Source organism: Lissotriton helveticus, chromosome 1_1, assembly GCF_964261635.1.
Source record: "Lissotriton helveticus chromosome 1_1, aLisHel1.1, whole genome shotgun sequence".
In the NCBI taxonomy this organism is placed as follows: Eukaryota; Metazoa; Chordata; class Amphibia; order Caudata; family Salamandridae; genus Lissotriton; species Lissotriton helveticus.
Genome location: NC_136057.1, coordinates 675,652,537 through 675,671,222, shown reverse-complemented (window position 1 = coordinate 675,671,222; position 18,686 = coordinate 675,652,537). Strand labels below are relative to the sequence as shown.

At 47.4% G+C, this 18,686-nt stretch overlaps 1 pseudogene; it reads left to right on the top strand.

The window, feature by feature from the left end:
- Positions 1–2,512: 2,512 nt before the first annotated feature.
- Positions 2,513–3,611, top strand: LOC144776881 (18S ribosomal RNA; annotated as a pseudogene).
- Positions 3,612–18,686: the final 15,075 nt, after the last annotated feature.

Genomic DNA, 18,686 nt, shown 5'->3' with positions numbered 1-18,686 from the left:
AGACCCACCTTTTCTTCATTGCTTATTCTTATTAAACAGTTTTGGCCTCCCTTCTCCCTCAGATTTTCACCTCTAGCGCCAGGAAGCCGCTTGGTCACAGTGCGCTCTATCAAGAACCTTTTTCATTTCATTTCATTTCATTTCATTTCATTGAGGTCATCGCGGACTCGTCCCGGTACCCGGACCCATGTGGAGAGGGTTGTGGAGAGGGGTCCCTGGGGCCACCATTTACTCGAAGCTGAGGCTGATGGGTGCCTGACCCTAACATGGCCGCCAGTTGTGACTTTCCCCCCCCAGCTGAACTCTTCCGTATATAATACTACCAGGACTGTGCCTGACCTCAAGATGGCAACTAGAATTCATTTGGACCATGGTTTCCCCCACCACACAAATCTGACAATCTCTGAGTACTCCTGATCTCCATCCTGACAGAGGAGTCCGAGCACTATGTCAGACGCCCGGTGGAGCTGCTCTGTTCAGTTATTGAGGAGATCAGCCTTGGTTCATCCCCCGATCGTCACCTACCCAGCCGGACTTTGGGCACAGTTTTTCTCCCCATGCCCCTGTCTCGCCCACCCACCCTCATTGTATTTCTGTAACTCTGCTTTTTCCTTGTCTCCTATATATGTATCTGTTCCCATTTAGCATTCTTTCTTCCTTTTCTCTATTTCCTTTGCTCCTATCCCCTCTCACCTGAATCTTTCCCCTTGACCGTTACACCGCCTAGCCCCCTGTCCTTTTGTGCCTTTTGACTAAGCACTCCTTCTCCCCTTGTTGGGGAAAGATCCAATATATATACTCTGAAGTCCCAGCGAACCCGCTGAGAGAGTCCACAGCGATAAGGGAGCTCCTCACAGTTGAGGTATGGTATGGCACCCCTTGCCAAAGCACTCCGGCACCCCTTTTTGGGGAAGGATCCAGTATGTAGGCCTTGGAGTCTCAGAGACCCCTCTGAGAGAGTCCACTGCATATAGGGAGCCTCTCGCAACAGAGATGAGGAAATTATACCACTTCCCCTGGGATCACAGCTTACTGGACTTTGGACGCAGCTTTGACTAATCTACCAGTTTGTGTCACCCTCCCCCTCCTCTTTCCATGGTGTGTCTCTCACCCTCCCCTCCTCATCTTTCCTCAATTCTCTGTCTACTTCCCCTGCTCTTACCTCCACCTCCCCGGAATCTCTCCCCTTGCCTGCTTTTCCCTTATGTATATGTCCTTTTTGTTTGTCTCGACCTTACTTGTAACTATGTTGTCAGGCTCTAATAACTGTGTAACCTTTGTAACGATGTAACCTGCAATTATGGTCTGATACTCATGTAAAGCTATCTGATATCTCCGGGTCTAGCCAGCACTATATAAAACCTTTCAATAAATTATTGTGATGGAGATCTGTGAAGTTGTTCAGTGCCCACACACATTAGCTTTGATGGTGGGACGCTTTGTGTATCGACGGCCCTGCAAGCATGACCCTGGCCCTCCCTCTGGGGCTACTTCTCAGCAGACTGTGGTATGATGACAAGTCTTTTCGTGGTCGAATGATTTGTTAAGCAGATTATGTTATGATGTTCAATTGGCTTTGCTCTTAAATGTCTCTTCGTAAACACTTGGCTGATCTCTGCTTCATAGCACATCAGCTTACAGCTTAACTCACAATGGATTATTACATTATCACTCGCTTTTCAAAACCTGGTTGCATTCGCCTTTAGCACTGTCACTCCATATGACAAATAGCATTAATTTGCGTAGTAGCACAGTACCTCTGTTTGCCACCTTTTCTTTTGATTCTCGACCACCGATGGGTAGATTTTCAATGATGCTTTCTTTATCCTCTAAAGCTTTAGAGGCTGACATTGCCTTGGACTCCACAGGTGCCAATGTCAATTCTGCACTACAGCTACGGCACACGTGGCATGCATGAGCAGTGTGCTGGACCACGGCAAACTCTCTGGGAGAGCACTGTTGATCTACGGGTTACTTATCCACTATTTGTTGCCAGTTGTCACATCTACGCCACACATGGAGAGTAGTTATACATGTTTTTATACTTCTGCATATGAGCAAGAACTTCATGTTCTAAACCTGCATTCCCTTAATTACCCGCCAACGCTTATATGTCACAGGTCTACGGAGTCCCTCAGGTACCAAAAGAGTTCTGTCCTTTATTTACACAATACTACACCTGTGATCACGTAAAATATTTTGGCCCTCATGTAGGGATCTCACCACCCACTACCCTCACTTCCCTGAGTCTTTGGCATTTATTCCTCCCGCTCTTCACAACGGACGCTGGTAAACCTGAAACATAGAGACATCATGGATATAAATGCATGGGTGCTTAGTGGCGGTATAATCAGAAACTCATCTTATTTGATACATACGACAACAGTCTCCTGTCTTTTCCTGAGGCTTCAACGGCCTCAAAGGATCTAAGGAAGGAGGCGGGAGATGGCTGGGTATGCCGGTCGGGGAGATGGGCACGCGGCCCCCACACCCTGTCATCAGGTGCGGCTACCTGGTTGATCCTGCCTGTAGCATATGCTTGTCTCAAAGATTAAGCCATGCACGTGTAGGTACACACGGCCGGTACAGTGAAACTGCAAATGACTCATTAAATCAGTTATGGTTCCTTTGATTGCTCCATCTGTTACTTGGATAACTGTGGTAATTCTCGAGCTAATACATGCCGACGAGTGCTGACCTCCCAGGATGCGTGCATTTATCAGACCAAGACCAATCCGGGCTCGCCCGGCCGCTTTGGTGACTCTAGATAACCTTGGGCCGATCGCACGTCCCCGTGACGGTGATGATACATACGCACGTCTGCCCTATCAACTTTCGATGGTACTTTCTGTGCCTACCATGGTGACCACGGGTAATAATGAATCAGGGTTCGATTCCGGAGAGGGAGCCTGAGAAACGGATACCACATCCAAGGAAGGCAGCAGGCGCGCAAATTACCCACTGCCGACTCGGGGACGTAGTGACGAAAAATAACAATACAGGACTCTTTCGAGGCCCTCTAATTGGAAAGAGTATACTTTAAATCCTTTAACGAGGATCCATTGGAGGGCAAGTCTGGTGCCAACAGCCGCGGTAATTCCAGCTCCAATAGCGTATATTAAAGTTGCTGCAGTTAAAAAGCTCGTAGTTGGATCTTGGGATCGAGCTGCCGGTCCGCCGCGAGGCGGGCTACCGCCTGTCCCAGCCCCTGCCTCTCGGCGCCCCCTTGATGCTCTTGACTGAGTGTCCTAGGGGTCCGAAGCGTTTACTTTGAAAAAATTAGAGTGTTCAAAGCAGGCTGGTCGCCTGAATACTTCAGCTAGGAATAATGGCATAGGACTCCGGTTCTATTTTGTTGGTTTTCGGAACTGGGGCCATATATTAAGAGGGACGGCCGGGGGCATACGTATTGTGCCACTAGAGGTGAAATTCTTGGACCGGCACAAGACGAACCAAAGCGAAAGCATTTGCCAAGAATGTTTTCATTAATCAAGAACGAAAGTCAGCGGTTCGAAGACAATCAGATACCGTCATAGTTCTGACCATAAACGAAGCCGACTAGCGATCCGGTGGCCGAGCAGCTTCCGAGAAACCAAAGTCTTTGGGTTCCGGGGGGAGTATGGTTGCAAAGCTGAAACTTAAAGGAATTGACGGAAGGGCACCACCAGGAGTGGAGCCTGTGGCTTAATTTGACTCAACACGGGAAACCTCACCCGGCCTGGACACGGAAAGGATTGACAGATTGATAGCTCTTTCTCGATTCTGTGGGTGGTGGTGCATGGCCGTTCTTAGTTGGTGGAGCGATTTGTCTGGTTAATTCCGATAACGAACGAGACTCCTCCATGCTAACTAGTTTCGCGACCCCCAGCGGTCAGCATCCAACTTCTTAGAGGGACAAGTGGCGTTCAGCCACACGAGATCGAGCAATAACAGGTCTGTGATGCCCTTAAATGTCTGGGGCTGCACGCGCGCTACACTGAGCGGATCAGCGTGTGTCTAACACTCACCCACAGTCAACTGATCAGGGTTTAACCCATCATCATTCTTTAGCTCACTCCACCACCCCAGTTCAGACATGGCCATATGCAGATTAGTCTGACCCTGTGCCTCATCGGAACAGTCCAGCCCGTCCATCATCCCCTTTGGTATCGCTTTGTTCGCCCTGAGTTGGCAGGGTATGCCCAGACGTGGGTCCCTTGATCACTCTACCACCGGATTCAAGATAGCCTGGCTGATGAGGATTATGAATCCAAAACCGGTCCCAGGATTCTTGTTTCTGGTCCAGGGAAAATATGGCTTGGTTGTTCGTGCTGGACTGTTCCCATGAGGCACAGGGTCAGACTGATTTGCATATGGCCATGTCTGAACTGGGGTGGTGGAGTGAGCTAAAGAATGGTGATGGATTAAACCCAGATCAGTTGACTGGGGGTGAGTGTTTGATTTGTTCAAACGCTCCGTCGATCATCCCCTTTGGTATCACAATCAATTGACAGCCAATATGTGTTTAGTGATCAAAAAGAATGTCTTCTTTAAAGCCAGACAAATTAGCAAAACATCTCTGTAAACTGTCGAAGAGCCTTCTTCTGGTTTGGTTCCGGCACATTCATGGTCTAAGGAAGATTTTTGTTAGGTCTATCTTGGCAACACAGATTTCAGTATTTCAGCAAACCATAAATGAACAGAAGAGCATCCCCAGAAATGTACACCCATCATTCATTCCCAGATGTACATCTACTCTTATATAGGACTAAGAATAGCAGAAATGTGTATTCATACATCTAACATGTTTCTTTTTTATTTCCATGACAAACATATCTCTACACTGTCTGAAACTATAGAGGGGGAGTAGAGATGTTTCACTACCATTTCAGCACTGCGTAAATCGAGTGTGAAAATCTACTAGTCATCAGACGTTAGTGAATGTAGGTGTGCTAGAAAATGAGTGGTCCACAAGATGGGCAGAGGGTGGCCATTGGCTAAATGCCGAACACTGATGAAGGCATACCTTTGTGTGAATTCATGCATCTAACGCCTATCTTTTTTCATTTACGTGGAAAATATATCCCTACATTGCCTGAAACTTTGGGGGGCTGGGGAGAGAAGAGATTTTTCACAACCAATTTGCACATTAATTCTAACACTGTGTAAACTGGGTGGGAAAAGACAGGAGAGCATCAGTGAACACCCACAAAGGCATGCCTTCATCCGTGTCCGGCACTTAGCCAATGGCCACCCTTCTGCTCTCTTGTGGACCAATTATCTTCTCAAACCTAACCTTGAAGCAACAACAGCTGATAATCAGTCATACTGCCGTGGCTTACAAGGGGTGGGGGTTGCATGCACGTATGTGACTCAGCAGAGCAGCATTTGCCTTTCAGATGACACTTTTTGTGCACCTAAGTTAAACCTAGGTGTGCTAAAATGTTTGTTAATAGGGGCCTTTGTGATTCGATTTATTCCTAAAGGTGCTCCTTGTAAATTGGTTACTGTTCACAGACTCCTTTGTGTGTGAGGCTCATAATGTGAAAACTCAACTCTTCCTGGGTGTGATAGTGGATGGATACACTTCAAGGATGGTGTTAAGTGGAGATGCCTCCTGATGACCTTCTTGCTTTCAGGAGCACTGTTGTTTCTTTTGTACTGTAAATATGATTTTCGTATAACTTCATTACAGACACTGTGACCTACCAGACTGGTAGGTCACAGTGTTTGCACTAAGGATTTAAAGAAACATGTTTACATTGCCTATGAATCACTACATAAAAACTAAAGATGCTAGTGAATCTGGTGCAATGGCTAGTCTTTGAGAGTTCGACGTGATGCATTGAATGGATACATGGAGGTCATGGAAAGCAGATTGTAGCCGCATGAGAAATGCCCAGGATAACGAGGTAAGTCATTTCTATTGCAGTATAATATGATCCAGGATCGGACTGTCAATACCTTTCTGTTTAGCATTTGAAAATCGTACAAGCACCAACAATTAAACAACCAGTCGCCTTGGTAAGGAAAAAGGCATGATTTAATATCATAGGTATAGTTTTACGATCAATTAGCTACTTTACTTTCACGACGAGTTCATTAATACTGCTTTCTTAACTGCCTTCTTCTGAACATATATAATCCTTATTGCCCACAGCTGATTGCGGTTACTGGTTTATGTCCTCTGCTGATGGCATAAACTACTGTTAATTATCTAGCCACATTTATGGGTCTGAGCTGAAGGAAAACCTATTGAGGGAAAGAGAAATGAATATGATAAGGTTATTGGCACCAACCTTCGCACAACATATACAGATAAGTACCTACCTCTCTCTCTTCAAAGTTCCTGCTTTACACTTTGACTGAGCGCAGAACAGAGACAGGCAAACAACAGAACTCAGTGCCAGTGATCGAAGCACTCGTCGAATAAAGTGTTCCACATAGCCACTACGACCTTTTCCTTATGTTGCCAATAGTTATTCATTTTTGTTAATTGCCCCTATGTTTCCAAAAGTTGTTAATTATTTGCCCAGCCATTATTGGCTAAAAGTCTGTATGCTTCAAACAGCTAATCATCAGCTACGGGATACCTATTAGGGATTTTAATTTTTAAAACTTTGGGTTATCGGAAGGCACCGGCGTCAACGCCATCCATCGTGAGTTAGGTCTGAACTTGGTGTGCTCATTTTTATCATCTTTGACAAGTGCTCTATGCCAATCTAGTAACCGAGCCTTTAAAGGGTATATTCATGCACCCAAGCACGTTCGCACATAATATGAGACAGACAAGCTTTTAAGTAAAAGTTTGTATTTGTCTATTGTGGCTAGTCGCCCGGCAACTGTGAATAAGAAAATGCTCCGAAAGTTTAAGGAAGGTTGTTCCTCAGGTAAACAGGTTATTTAAACTAAAAAATAAAAAGTCACTCTTGTTAATAAGATAAACGTCCAAGCGTGTGGGTTGTTGTTTGTTGATTGTGGCAAATCCTACTTTCCGGCGACATTTGTTACTGTTACTAGTGGGTGTGTATAATACTCATTAAAATCTGAAATAATGTACAAATTAGTTTCATTGTCAGTGTCAACATCGTGTATCGTTTCTGTCCTTCTGTACTTATGGAGAATGAGAAGTACCTTGAAGCAGTGCTTAATGGTGCCGGTTGGCACTTGTTGTGGCTATATTTTATTTTAATACACTGAACAGTGCCGCTTGCAGTGGCCTTATTTTTCTAAGCTGTCAGTGGTCTAATTTTTCTATATTAGAAGTAATTCTAATGAAGTGCATTTTAATTCTCTTAAATAATATGAAGTTAAAAACGTTTTTAAGAAATTAATTATATTGACCATTTTTTTATAGTGCTATATTTTACCTTCTCACCACACAATCCCACACTCCACCAATTATTAGACAACACATATGTGAAAACAGCATCACTCCGCACAAAAAGCCCCCCCCACTCATATCTCAGAGTCCACAGTTCTCTAACCAGATAGCCTCCCATCCACTTCCAACAACAGCCACAATAACAATTGACCCCCAAACCAACAGCAAAGTACCCTATCTCCCTCCACCCTTATTACAGGACATAAAGTAGAAAAAATACAACTACAGTGCCTACTCTTCAATGTAAGATCCATGATTAAAAATTGGTTTAACTTTTTGACCTACTCTCAGAAACAACACCGGAACTCACCTTCATTACAAAAATATGGTTCAGTGAAGATTCTGCACCCACATGGCATAAAGCCATCCCTCCTGATCATCACATCATGAACAAAAATTGGTGGAGGCCTAGCTGTCATCCATAAAAAAAATACTACAAATAACAGTTCCTGAAATTCTCACCATGGGTAGCTGTGAATCCTTGAAAATAAGATGTCACCCAACTCCAACTATTACCTATGCATTTCTCTTAATATATAGATGCGGGCGGTTGGTTTATAGGAGTGTAATGGGCACTATTCTCCTGATCCCACTGCATGCTGCTAAAAACAGAACATATTTAATTTATTTCTACTTTTATTTGCATTCTAGTTTCTTTCCATTCTGATAATCAGGCAGACATCCTGCTACATAGTTGGCGTGGCACAACATTGACAAGGCGGTGACAACTGTGTTGCCTGCCCTCTGCAATAAAGCATTAGCGGCCCGTGGTGGGAGTGCTGCCAGGCGCTGATGTGGGGCGGGGAGGGGCAAGGTGGGGGGTAGTAAACTACAGATTATGGCCAAATAAAGGTAAGTAAACATATAAATAAATAAAACAAATTACATTGCGTGCTCTGCATCGCATTTGACGACCTTTTTGCCATGACGTTTGGCGTTTGGAGACGTGCTGACAGCTTAATATCGGCTGCCGGCTTTGGTTTTGAACACACAGAACATATTTGATTTGACATTGATTGGGTTGGCTGCATACGCTGTTGGGGCTATTGATATGGCGTTTCTAAGTGATTTATCAGGGTGATTACAAGTGGGCTTGCAAGATTAAATGTTTATGTGCACGCCTTTGACTTGGGATTCTATCTGCATCATTGATGTACTTCCTTCATTATAAGGAACCCACAAATTGATTGAAATGTAAACACATTATCGACCAATTCAGGCGCAATCTCCCCATTTTTATGTATTACTCTGCGTAACCGTTGGTGCCCCAACATTGGACCTAACCGTCATCCCTGATTCTTGTATCTTCGCGATCTTCATAACTATGAGGAACGCTGCCTATACATTTGATGTTAAATATTCAAGATAACCATGCCTTAGATGTGGAACGACATAAAGGCTGCCGCTCTGGTTTTTCTTTAGCGTTCCTTTTTGCTATGATTGAACCTTTCAATTTATTAGGCCCTGGAGAAGTCCTCTAGTAGAACGAAACACGTCAGCTGTATCATTGTGAAAACTGATGTTTATGACCACGTTTTTAAAGAAATAGAAATTGGAATAAAAAAAAACTTTTAATAAGATTTGTGTTGTATAGAGATTACACAGTTGTTTTCTCAGTTTTTGAAACTGTTGTGTGGCGCACCTGTGCTTATGTTTTAAATGGAATCATAACACAGTATGAAAAATGAACTTTGGACAAGTCTGGGATATCTAACTGTGGACTCCAAGCTTGTGAACATGGATGCCAATCTTGGAGTACTCTGCCTGTGTCCTATTATTTAACCTGCAGAGTACATCTCAGAGCACTGCCTAAGCGACCTGTTTTTTGTTTCCAAAAGCTTGGGTTGCCACTGATGTGTTTATTTCCCACTTTAGTCACAGCCTGCATCTGCTGGTTCGGGGACATTCTTCCTGTAAACGGAAGAGATGCGTAGCACTTCCCTATTGTGAAATTGCAATACAGCTATTGTGTACTGCATAGTGTGTGCTTCCCAGTTTAAGGGCGGGTTGTCTTATTGTGTCCCAAAATACAATATTCATAATGTTTCTCATTCGGTGCTCTTTACATTATGCCAGCCTGTTTTTCCATCATGTTGTAGGGGGAAATATTCAAAGTTCTGCTTAAATATATGCACAACCAGGCAGTGAAAACCATTATGCATATGGCCAGTGGCAATTTGTGTTCGATGCATTTTATGTATGTTTCACTTACATTTCATCAGCGCATCCGTCTCCTAATGTATAGGATGTGTTCATTACCCGGTCCTATTTCAGTATGAGCGAATAAAATGAGACAATCAAACAAACTTATTTTTCGGATATAAATAAATATCAGAGACTGCCTTAGAAACAAAGCCAAGGGTTGCCCATGTGCGTCTGCGGATCATTGATACTACAAACTTACTTTATGGGAAGGCACCTCTGTGGCGAATTCAGTTTAAATCATGCAGCCAGTTAATTGCTGTTTGTGCTTGTTGCTGTAATAGCGTATTTATAAGTGAAAAACGCGTGACTAGTTTAGAGTATCTTACTTACAAATGAGTCGAACAGATCGCCCTGACTTTTCTATTTTATACAATGATGTGTTTATAATCACATCATGCCCGCGAGATATATGAAGGTACATTTGATTTGTATATTCGTTACAAATTATAGTGTGACATGTTTTTTTAACTTTTAGCCGTGGTGCAAAAATGAGGCAAGATGTTTGCACCATTATTTCTTTGGCGTGGAAGGGATGGCACAATCAAATTTGGATACAGTCTTAGTATCAGCTGTATTATATAAAGTTTTGTGCTCATGCAAAACAAATCTCACTGATTTGCACTATTTTGACTTATTTCCTAATAGGGAACACGACAAATATATTTTGCTCCTGTTAGAAGCGGCTGTCTCTAGTTGGCAGAGGTATACACTTCTGACAAATAGGGACACACCTTTTCTAGTCAGGGCAAGGGGATCACGAACTTAGATAACCCCTGCTCACCCCCTTGGTAGCTTGGCAAAGCAGACAGGCTTATCTCAGAGGCAGTGCGTTAAGCATTTATGACCACATACAGTAATAAAGTGAATACACTACAAATGGACACGACACAGTAGTATTATAAAAATAAGGATTTTTATATAAGGCTTAGCACAAGACCAAATAACGACAAAAATATACCACAATCTTAATAAATACTCTTGGAAGGAAAAATAATAGTTCAAGTACGGTTTCTTCTTAGCACAAAGTCTTTAGTAACAAAAGCAACTCTTCTTCTTTAAAACACAATTCTTGGCAACAATGTAACCCACACGGGAGTCACACGACGTCGAGGCAAAGTTAATCCAAAGGTTCGGCGTCGACCGCGAGGAGCGCTACGTCGAGCCCGGAGTCGCACAGACCCCAACAACACAGTACCTTGGAAAAGTGAAGCACTCGATGATCAGCGGCGTCGAGATGTCCGGCATCGCATCTTCGGCGTCGATCGGGCCTCGGAGTCGGGGCGATCTGCAGCGGCGTCGACCGAAGTCAGGCGGGAGCAGCGCTCACGAGATGAAGCAGGATACGGCGTCGTCGATGTCGATGTTGCAAGAGTGAGCAGCGCTCACGGCGTCGAGAGGGCTCGAGGTCGATGCGATCAGCGGCGGCGTCGACACAGGGTCACTTGGAGCTGGAGCCGAACTCGCTACTCACTGGCCTCGCTACTGGCGTCGATCGGGCCCGGCGGCCGGCGGCGAAGGTGCGGGACACTGGAGCCGTTACTCACGATGTCAAGCTGGATTCGGCGGCGTCCGTCGACGTCGAGATTGCTGGATTCTTCAGAGGTGCTGGATTTCAGGTTCCAGCAACAAGCACTTTCAGCAAACAAATGAAGTCCTTTGGCCCTGTGACTTCAACAGGAGGCTGGCACTCTTCCAACCCTCGGAGATTTTCTTTAGCAAGTTTGAGAGTACACACTCAGTTCCTCTCTCCTGGTTCCTTGGCAAAAATAAAGAAGCAACTGCAGGATTCCTCAACAAACAGCACTCTGGCAGAAGGGGTAAGCAGTCCTTGGATCAGCAGGCTTCTTGTCCTTGGTTCAGGTTTCCTTGTCAGAAGTGATCTAAATTCTTGGTTCAGGGGTCCTTCTCTTATACCCCTTTTTGGCTTTGATCCCTTTGTCCATGCAGGGGAATTTCCCCCCATCTTGGGTTTGTTGTGGGTGTTGCCAGGCCTAGGCACCTGGCCTATTCACTGTGCAGGGCAGAGTCTTCTCCAGGCCATCCAGGCCGTCGTCTCCAGGCCATCCAGAACCAGGCGGCCCGTCTTGTCCTTCGTCTTCCCAAGTTCTCCCATATCACTCCCGCCCTTAAAACCCTTCACTGGCTCCCTGTTCAGTACAGGTCCCAGTTTAAACTTGCTTGCCTGGCCTTTCGGGCGCAAGCCCGTTCCGCTCCTTTCTTCATCAACTCCCTCATCTCCTCTCATGCCCCTTCCCGTTCCCTCCGTTCCTCTTCCCTCTCTCTCCTTCACGTTCCCCGCTTCCGAAAGTCTCGCACAGGGGGCACCCGCTTCTCTGTGCGCGCGCCGCAGATCTGGAACTCCCTCCCCCTCTCTATCCGCTCCATCCCCATCTTTTCTCACTTTCGGAAAGCCCTCAAAACTTTTCTCTTCCTTCAGGCTTTCCCGGACTAATTCCTCCCCCTATCTGTTAGGCAGATGTTGATGTGTTCGCCAGCGCCAGGAAGCCGCTTGGCCACAGAGCGCTCTATAAATCCCTTTTTCATTTCATTTCATTTCATTTCTTCAGCCGCCCAGCAGGAGCGGAGCCAGCATTGTCACTGGCAGGGGCAGGGCCATCAGTTGCCCGGCAGGAGGTGGGGCCAGGAAAGTCCCTGGCAGGCACAGAGTCATCAGTCGGCTGGCAGGGGGGCGGAGCCAGCATTGTATCAGGCAGGGCAGGCTATCAGGAGCTACTCTTCCCCTACTCTCAATGCAAATGCCCCACTCACCCCACACTGACTCATTCAGACCTCTGGAGCCACCCAGCTCCTGTCACACGCACACCAGAACCAGCAGAGACCGGTAGACAGTTAGACAAGAAAATAGCTACTTTCTAAAAGTGCTATTTTCAAACACAGAGTCCAAAAACCATCCACCCAAACGGATGCGTTATTAAACCCTGAGTTCAGGGATACCAAACTCGACATTGCACCATGCTCCCCGAGCCCGCTAGGATTATAGCATTAATAATCCTGGCAGCCCATTCTAACTGATGGAGAGCAGGTAACCTTACAATAGTGAAAAACGAATATGGCTGTAATTCACTATTAGGACATGCCAACCTTGTCAGGCTTGTCCTACCTTATGCTTACAATGTACCCTGCCCTTGGGCCTACCATAGGGGTGACTAACATGAAGTTAAGGGAAGGTGTAGGGACTGGCAAGTAGGTGTACTTGCGCAGTCTGCGTGACAGTACCAGACTGCACGTAGGTCTAGCAATGGCAGACCTTTAGACATGCTTTTACTAGGCCGCTTCTGTGGGTGGCACAACAAGTGCTGCAAGCCCACTAGCAGCATTTGTATTTACAAGCCCTGGCACTCCTGGTGCACTCTACTAGGGACTGACAGTAAACCAAATAAGCCAAACATGGAATTCAATCAATACAGCAATTTCACATAGGGAGCAATTGCACTGTGGCACTGATCAGCAGTGGCACAGTGCCCAAAGCAATATACCAGCAAAACATCGTAAACAGAGGAGGCAAACAGAAAAAATGGAGGAGAGACTCATGCCAATGATGTCAGGTCTAACACGTGTCCCCTCCAGCTGAAATGTGGGGAGAACTACCCTTACCCTAGGGAGTCCTCATCACTAAGGCGGAAAAATCTGGACAGACCATCAGCATTGGCGTGATCTGTGCCAGGGCGGTGTTCCACCGTGAAGTCCATCCCCTGTAGGGAAATGGACCACCTCAACAGCTTTGGATTCTCACCCCTCATTTGCATCAACCATCTGAGGGGCCTGTGGTCTGTCTGAACCCGGAAGTGAGTCCCAAACAGGTAGGGTCTTAGCTTCTTCAGCGCCCAGACCACAGCAAATGCTTCTCTCTCTATCGCACTCCACCTCTGTTCCCTGGGAAGTAACCTCCTACTGATGAAGGCTACAGGTAAGTCTCGGCCCTCTTCATTCACCTGAGCTAGAACAGCCCCCACGCCATGCTCTGAAGCGTCCGTCTGGACAACAAATTCTTTAGAAAAGTCGGGTGCCTGGAGTATGGGTGCTGTGCACATTGCAGTTTTCAGGGTGTCAAAGGCCGTCTGACAGGCGTCAGTCCAGATCACAAGTCTTGGCTGCTTCCTGGAAGTCAGCGAAGTCAAGGGGTGCACAATGTTACCATAATCCTTGACGAACCTCCTGTAATAACCCGTGAGACCCAAGAAGGCTCTCACCTGAGTCTGGGTTTTGGGCGGTGCCCATGCCAGGATGGTATCAATCTTGGGTTGCAGGGGGGCCACCTTGCCGCTCCCTACTTGGTGCCCCAAGTACACCACTGAACCCTGCCCAATCTGGCACTTACTGGCTTTGATTGTGAGGCCTGCTCTGCGCAGGGCCAACAACACTTCCTGGAGGTGGCGCAAGTGTTCCTCCCAGCTGGCGCTGAACGCTGCGATGTCGTCCAGGTAGGCGGCACTGAAATCCTCCAGTCCAGCCAAGACCTGGTTGACCAAACTCTGGAAGGTGGCAGGGGCATTCTTCATCCCAAAGGGCATAACCCGGAACTGGTAGTGCCCATCTGGTGTGGAGAATGCTGACCTCTCTTTTGCCCCATCAGTCAAGGCGATCTGCCAGTACCCAGACGTTAGATCAAACGTGCTAAGGTACCGGGCAGCCCCCAACCGATCTAATAATAATAATAATAATCCACATTTGTAAAGCGCACAATCACCCGTAAGGGTCTCTAGGCGCTGGGGGCCGTCGGGAAGATTAAGCAAGCTATTGCCCAGAGTCACATGGTGCTGGGCTAACCTGCCGCCGGAGCCGGGGATCGAACCCTGATCCCCAGATTCCAGCGTCAGTCGCCCTGGCCGCGGCGCCACACCTCTTCCACCTATGAGCTCATCAGCTCTGGGGATGGGGTGCGCATCAGTCTTGGTGACTGAATTGGGTCCTCGGTAATCCACACAGAACCGAAGTTCCGGTGAAGCACCAGGCGCTGCAGCCTTTGGGACCAAGACCACTGGGCTGGCCCAAGGACTGCTAGAGGACTCAACCACCCCTAAGGCAAACATTTTGGAGACCTCCTCCTTGATGTATGCTCTGACCTTGTCAGTCACTCTGTAAGCCTTGTGCTTCACAGGAGTGCTGTCCCCAGTGTCCACATCATGGACACACCACTGAGTGACACCAGGAATCAAGGAGAACAGATCAGGGAATTGTCCCAACAGTTGGCGACAATCCTGCTGCTGTTCAGGGGTCAGTGTGTCAGAGAGGACAACACCATCCACTGACCCATCTTGCTCTTTTGCATACAGGAGGTCAGGAAGAGGCTCACTCTCCTCCTCCATTCCAGCATCTGTAGCTAGGAGCATGCCCACTTCGGACCTTTCTAAGTGGGGCTTCAAACGGTTGACATGCAGGACCCGCAAGGGGTTCCTGGGAGACTTTAAGTCCACCATGTAGGTGACATCGCTCTTTTTCTCCACAACCTCAAATGGTCCAGTCCACCTGTCCTTGAGCGCACAAGGTTCCACAGGGGACATGACCCAAACTTTCTGTCCAGGCTGAAGCTCTACCAGAGTGGCCTTCTGGTCATACCACCGCTTCATCTCTTCCTGGCTGGCCTCCAGATCTGCCTGAGCAAGATCTCTGAAGCGCCTAGTCTGGTTCCTAAAGGCCAGCATGTAACTGTATACATCCTGGGGAGGTTTCCTGGGAGATTGCTCCCAGCCTTCTTTGACCAGACTCAAAGGTCCTCTTACCGGGTGTCCATACAAAAGCTCAAAGGGGCTGAACCCTAGAGACTTCTGTGGCACCTCACGGTAAGCAAACAAGAGGCATGGCAAGAGGACGTCCCATTTACGCCTCATTGGTTCTTCAAGACCCATAATCATGCCTTTAAGGGTACGGTTGAATCTCTCAACCAACCCATTACCTTGAGGGTGGTAAGGAGTGGTGAACTTGTAGGTTACCCCACACTCCTTCCACAGAGACTTCATATAGTTGGAAATGAAGTTGGTGCCCCGGTCTGACACCACCTCTCTGGGGAACCCCATTCGGGAAAAAACACCCATCAGTGCCCGTCCCACCACGGGGGCCGTCACTGTTCTGAGAGGGATGGCTTCCGGGTACCGTGTGGCATGGTCCACCAAGACCAGGATGAACCTGTTGCCCATGGCTGTCTTGGGGTCCAGGGGCCCAACAATGTCAATCCCCACCCGTTCGAAGGGGGTACTGACCACGGGAAAAGGCTGGAGGGGAGCCTTCTGCTTCCGCCTGCTTTTCCCACTTGCCTGGCAAGTTTGACAGGTCTTGCAATGGATATCTGTATCCCTTCTCATCTGAGGCCAATACAAATGGGTGACAAGCCTGTGATAGGTCTTGTCCTGCCCCAGATGTCCAGCTAACGGAACGTCATGAGCCAAACCCAGTAGGAAGGCTCTGAAGCGCTGGGGTACCACCAGCACACGGGCTGACCCAGGCTCAGCAGCCTTAGGCTCGCTATACAGGAGATCGTTCTCCCAGTAGACCAAATGTGACCCTGACTGATCACCTGTTGTCTGGGCTGAGGCCTGCTGCCTCATACCCACAAGAGAAGGGCACACTTTCTGTTCTGCACAAAATTCTTCCCTGGAGGGACCACCATCCTGCTGCCAGTGGGTCAGCTCGGGCAGGTCTCCCAGTTCAGTAACTTGTTCACCTGTGGGTTCCAGGGCATACCCCTCAAGGTCTGCCTCCTCCTGGACCACGGGAACTACGGGGGACGGTTTCCCGCGCCCCCTGCCTCTTCTCTTCACAGCTGGGTCCTGGGTCATCTTTTCAGGCTCCAGAACCCCATCAACACCCTTACTTGCTGTCATCGATCGAGTGGTTGCACACACCCACTCTGGCACACCCAACATTTTCAAATGTGTCTCCCTCTCCACCTTAGCCCAAGGGGAGTCTTCCAAATCATTGCCCAGGAGACAATCAACAGGCATGGCGGGCCTTACAGCAACTTGAAGAGTACCTGAAACTCCCCCCCATTCAAAGGAAACCTGAGCTACCTCACACTCTCTCTCGGAGTTGTCAGCAGCTATCACAGGGTAGAATGCGTGGGGAACAACCTGCTCTCTGGACACCAAGTGACACTTGACAGCTGTCACACTCGCTCTGGTGTCTCTGAGAGCTTCCACTCTATGGCCATTAATGGTCACCCACTGCCTATATTTCTTAGTGTTACTAGGCAGAGGGGGTGGAGGGACCATTTCCATGTCTCCTAAAGAGACCAGGGACATCTCTGCGGGACCCTCCCCACCATGGGCAACCATCTCCTCCCCTCCCAGGGCTACACTCGCCAACTGACGGGGGGGTGCACTGGGTGGTGCACTAGAGTTCTTCAAGGGACACTGAGGATCATAAAAACGATGTCCCACCTGCTTACAAGCGAAGCAGGTCATTGGGCCCCTACGAACAGGTTTACCTGTCGGGGCCTCTGATTTCTTATCTGGGGGAGGCTGGGAACCCTTCCCTTGGTTCCCTTGGGGATTACTTTGGGGCCCTTTCTGGAACTCCCTCTGTTTGCCCTTGTCCCCCCCACTCTTCTGCTGGGGACCCTGTCCACGTTTGGCTGAGTCTCCCACTGGACCCTTGTGGACCCTGGTACTGACCCAGCGGTCCGCCTCCTCAGCAAGTTTTCTAGGGTTAGATATCTTGCTATCAATTAGGTGCTGGCGCAGCTCTGGAAAACAGTTATTAGACAAGTGCTCCCAAGCAAACAAATCATAAAGAGCATCATAACTTTCCACTTTGCTGCCCTTTACCCAACCATCCATGGCTCTGCAAAAAAATGACACATATTCAACCCACGTAGTACCAGGCAACTTCTTACATTCTCTAAAGGCCTGTCTGTACTTTTCTGGGGTTAGGCCAGACCTTAACATTAAAGCATCTTTCATATGAGTATAAGACATCCTATCCTCAACAGGCATCTCTAACAGGGTATCTCTTCCCTCATTCACAAAGCGACCCCACAACCCCGCTCCCCAATCTTTCTCAGGGACCCGGTGGGCCAACAATGCTAACTCATATGCTTTAAACCATTGACCAATATCTTCATTCTTCTGAAAATCTTTGATCACATCTTTAGGAAAATAAAACCTACTTTCTGCAGGCACAGATGGGATGCTGCCACCAGAGGGATTCAATTCTAACTCTTTAGCTTTGAGCTCCAACTCCCTCAACCTGGTATCACGCTCCAAAGCTAACTTCTCTCTTTCAAACTCCAACCTTTTGATCTCCAGATCAGCTTCTCTCCTGCCTCTTGCATTCTCTATCTCCAACTGCCCATCTATCTTAAGTTTTGCCATTTCCATGTTGTATGCTCGCTCCTTCGCCCTTTCTTCTCTTTCTTCAGGAGAAAGACCTTTGGAGGAAACGCTGCTGCCAGGAGGGGATGGGGGCCTATTCACTGGCACCCTCTCCTCCCCTTCCCCTTCCTCTGTCGGTACCACCACCGGATCAGAGGGATCTCTGGCCTCTAACCAGGCCACCAATGCTTTGAGATAATCTTCTTTCCTTGAGATGCCTGGGGTAGGAACTTTCAACTGCTTGCAAAAGGATTTCAGCTTCTTTAACGGATAGTCGTTTATCTTACTCCTATCAAATTCCTCCACAACAACAGGGGTAGTGCTTCCAGCATCACTCATGGTCAAAACTGGCAGTTTCAAAAATCAAGCTTCAGGAAATTGGAGAACAAAAAATAGGATATCCAACCAAAACAGATTGTGGCTGCGCTATGGTCTGCTTTCACTATGTAGCACACACTAATCACTGCACATGGGTCATAAATGCAAAGTTCAAATCCTCACCGCTGACCTACCAATGTTAGAAGCGGCTGTCTCTAGTTGGCAGAGGTATACACTTCTGACAAATAGGGACACACCTTTTCTAGTCAGGGCAAGGGGATCACACACTTAGATAACCCCTGCTCACCCCCTTGGTAGCTTGGCAAAGCAGACAGGCTTATCTCAGAGGCAGTGCGTTAAGCATTTATGACCTCATACAGTAATAAAGTGAATACACTACAAATGGACACGACACAGTAGTATTATAAAAATAAGGATTTTTATATAAGGCTTAGCACAAGACCAAATAACGA